The sequence below is a fragment of the Pinus tabuliformis genome, chromosome 7 (assembly GCF_031772625.1).
Source record: "Pinus tabuliformis cultivar Carrire ecotype Pingquan chromosome 7, CPIR1, whole genome shotgun sequence".
Classification (NCBI taxonomy): Eukaryota; Viridiplantae; Streptophyta; class Pinopsida; order Pinales; family Pinaceae; genus Pinus; species Pinus tabuliformis.
This window is the reverse complement of record NC_142293.1, coordinates 1,259,933,357-1,259,937,750: the sequence shown is the minus strand read 5'-3', so window position 1 is coordinate 1,259,937,750 and position 4,394 is coordinate 1,259,933,357.

Genomic DNA, 4,394 nt, shown 5'->3' with positions numbered 1-4,394 from the left:
GGAGGCAAAAGAAAAAAACCATTTTTTTCATTGTATTTTTTGGCTTATCTCCTTATACATTTACTCAAATTTCAAGTGTAGACAATCATTGGATGTGGATTTAAATTCCAGATCCAACGAGTACCCATTATACATATTTTTTAGAAGGCCTGCATTGTTAAAATTTGAAGATACACTAAAAAAAGGTGTTGAACACATTTTTTAATGTATCTTCAATTTTTATCAATGCGGGTCTTCTAAAAAGTATGCATAATTGGTACTCGTTGGATGAAAAAATTGATTTCACATCCAACGAGTGTCTACACTTGAAATTTGAGTAACATATAAGGAGATAAGCAAAAAATACAATTAAAAAGGTAGTTTTTCTTCTTTTTTTGTCCCTTCAAAATATTTAAATGTACCTCTTTTTAAATTTAAAGGATTTTGATTTTCTTACATATTATGTATGTGCAAATTTCATGGGCACTTTTAGGCTGAAATTTCCTCTAATGAGATCACAATAGGTGGTGCAGGATGGGAATTTCTCCCTAGTTGCCAATTTCTATACTCCCTCTCAGCTAAGGAGGAATTTCCATTTGCATGAAAAGTCTCATCTCAGATGACATGTCTCAATCATAACATGTGGACTTATTTCATAAAATAAGAATACAATCAAAGGTTGTGGAGATTGAACCTCAAACCCTCCATCTCAACTATATCAACAAAACATCCATCTCATCACATTTCGTCTCAATTTCTTTTGATCATCAATTGAACAATTTTAATCCAATAGAAGAAGAAGAAGAATCATCATCGGGGAGCTTCGACTACCACCCTATCAACTCAATCATCATCATAGGGGAGCATCCAACTTCCATCCTATATCCAATCATTAATATAGTCATCTGAAGAAGAATCATCACAGGGAATTTCCAACTCAACCCTTTATCAATAGGCGAGATATACTTACTCGAAGGGCAAGGATCACACTCTGTCATATTGACCTGGGACAATAGGCGAGATCTACTCAAGGATCACACTCTATCCTATCATTTAGTGATAATAGGTGATATCACCTTGAGGATCACACTCTGTCCTATTGTCTCTTGATCCTCCATCGAGACCCTTAAGATTCAATACTTTATGAATCAAGAATTTTCTAAAGGGAACTATTCTAGTCATACCTCAGGGCTTAGCTTGCCATCCCAATATTACATATAATTGTAACAAGTATACATACGTCGTAATATTCAGATACCTTAGCAACTTTTAGCACTTGATTATCATATATACCTTGTCATCTTGCATATGCCCAAAAATACTTTCCACTTGCTCCCTGAATAAATTTACATCAAGTTCCTTTTCTTGTTCTAGCTTCTTGTTCTTTCTCCAACTTTTCTCTTCTTGCACTATATCTCTTTTCCTACACTATTTAACATCTAGATGATCCTCAAGAAGGATCTAATTATCACATCTTCATCAGGAAGTTGGATGTATTCAAATAAATATTCATGCAAGAAGGTCAAGCAATAATTAAAACGATAAATCTAAACAAGAGCAGTGTCATAAAGAAATAACATAAATCTAGAAGGTACTTATCTTTAAGGAAGCATTAAAAAAAAATTGAGGTCTAAAATGGGCCTCCTAAGGAATATTATAAAATAATAGTGGAAATAATAAAATAAGATTAGATTACATCATCAAATGCACGAAAAAACGTGATTGCAATACCACTTTTCTTGTATTTCTCATTTTTCATGTAGCAAGGTCCATCAAAAGTAGGTAACATGGGTACTCCTTGGACGAGAAATCGAATTATGCATCCAATGAGTGATCCTGCTAGAAATTTGAGTAAAACTGTAGGGAGGTAAGTTGAAAAATAGATTTCTATTTTTTATTTTTCATCTTTTTTACTCCAAAAATGGTGAATCATTCACCATGGTTATCATCATCATCTTGAATCATTCTGGTTCTTATAAAGTTGATTTTGGTTGTACATTTTTTTTAAACCCATTTTTTACATTAAAATTTCTCTAATGGTTGAATGAGGTGATCAACTCCCTCTTGATCCAACCTCCAAGAGTCATTATTGTCCATCATCCACATGTCAATGTTTCCTTCAGAAGAATCCCTATCATGAGATCCCTTAGGTAATCAAACATATATCAACAAAAGAGGAGATGCCTCATTTTGGCAACATCAATATTTTCAATCAACTTCATCGGCAGCTAGACCTAATTGTCAATAACATGTCATCTACCATAGTGAAGCTAGCCCATCTAGGGTTATATTGAATCTATCACAGGTGCTATAACAACTTCTCACTGATCATGCTAGGGTTTCAAGATTGTATAACTCAAGCCTTCATCATATACAAGCCCTTCACTCTCTAGGGTTTCTTCTAAACCCTATCATCATGTTATCCACTAAACCCTAATGACTAGGTTGCCTAGGGTTTCCTTCAAACCCTAGCATTCTTTTATGTCTCTTCCATCCCTTTCACTAATTCACTGGTGTCTTTCTAAGGGTGATCTCAATGACTTTTCTTCAACCCAACTTTGATAACATGTTAATTTTTCTTAGGGCTATATTGTTCTTTGATTTAGGTAATTGCATTTCATCGTTCACATGTTACATTCACCCCCTAACATCTATTCATCATTGGAAATTATACAGAAAGCACAATAACATCAGTGATGCAATGGAACAAAAAGGAACAACAAAAGAAAAACATGCACAAACAGGGACACTGGGATTTAGTTGGAGACTAGAGAAAAACCCCATAAAGGGGAAAACTCAAAATTCAATTCTTCTTCTTCTATTAGAGATTCATCAATTTTTCAACTGAGATGCAAAGTACATCCATACATCATCACATCAGGGGCCACACTAGGCCATACGAACCACTTTCATCGGTTCACCCTGGGCCATGCTAACTGTTGTCATCGAGCCACCCTGGGCGATGCTAACGACTACTACAAAATATATAATGACATATATTGATACCTCTATTGCTCTGCACTATAATGTTGTTATAAGATCATACCACTACTAAAATTGTATATATAAGGTTCCATACCAATACGATGTTGCAACACCAATATCTTTTTCTACAATGCCATACTAATATTGTGCAAAGATACCATATGTAGAGGAACCAGGCCATCGAGGATCCAAACATAATGCGTAGAGAGTGTCATACATAACGCAAAGATATATGTAATAAAAACATAGAGAAGTTGTATATAGATGTCATATAGCATTGTGTGCCATACTAACATTGTTTTACATATATGTATGATTCCAAACCAATAGGGATATTATAAGTGACGCAAATGTACCAAATCATACATACATAGGAGACCATGTACTAGTGAGAGACTACAATAATGTGTTAATTTGGCAGCTTGGGGACAAATTCCCTCCTTTGGACAATCTTCCTCATTAAGAAAAACCCCTCCCAGCCCTTGGAAGAATTTAATTTGGTTAAGGAAAAACATGTTTTTAATATGAAAGGCCACATGTGCACAAAAGGACAAATCGACCCAAAAAGAAATTGGACACTCTTGGATGGCTATAAATACAAGTCAGGTGACCCTCATTTGGAGATCATCATTAAGCATTTTTTTCTTCTCTCTTCTTTGATTTGGCTCGTGGATATTGGTCCATACAGGTCCAAGATTAGAGGGTCTGAAGTTTGCATGTGCAGATTAGGGTTTTGTTTCACAGTCACAGGGTTATTACAGTAAATCTTCGGTTGTAGACACAAGCACATAAGCCTCTATGTGCGACTGAAACACTTCAGCCACACACATAATCATTTTCTCTGTGGATGATACCTAGGGTTTCAGGTCATAGTTGACCACAATTTCTCAAAGTTGATCACGGGCTTGTGAACAGTGCTTTTGATCAATTGTGTTGTTGGGTTCATCTCTTGATATTGTTTAGTTAGTTTTGCTGGATATTTTTGTTATTGAAGAATTAGATCATTGTACTCTCTCTTTGCTGAACATTTTGTGACAATCTAATAAGAATAATAATTTGAAAGGGTTTTCCCCCTTGTGGGGTTTTTCCCTCGTCTCCGACCAATCCTGGTCTCTCTATGTGTGAATTATTTTCTTCTATTGTTCCTTTATGTTTTGTTCCATTGTTGATGATATTATTCTTTCTACATTATTGCATATGATGTAATGATGTTACAATTTTGTGGGGTGAATTCAATGTGTAAATGATGAAATGCAATTATCTAAAGCAAAGAACAATATATCCTTCAGAAAAATTAACATGGTATCAGAGCTGCGATGAAGAAAATTCATTGAGATCACCCCTGTGAAGACACCTTTGATGGAAGCAAGAGAAGATGGAGGAGACTTGAAGGAAACCCTAAGCAATTTGGTTATTAAGGTTTGATGGAT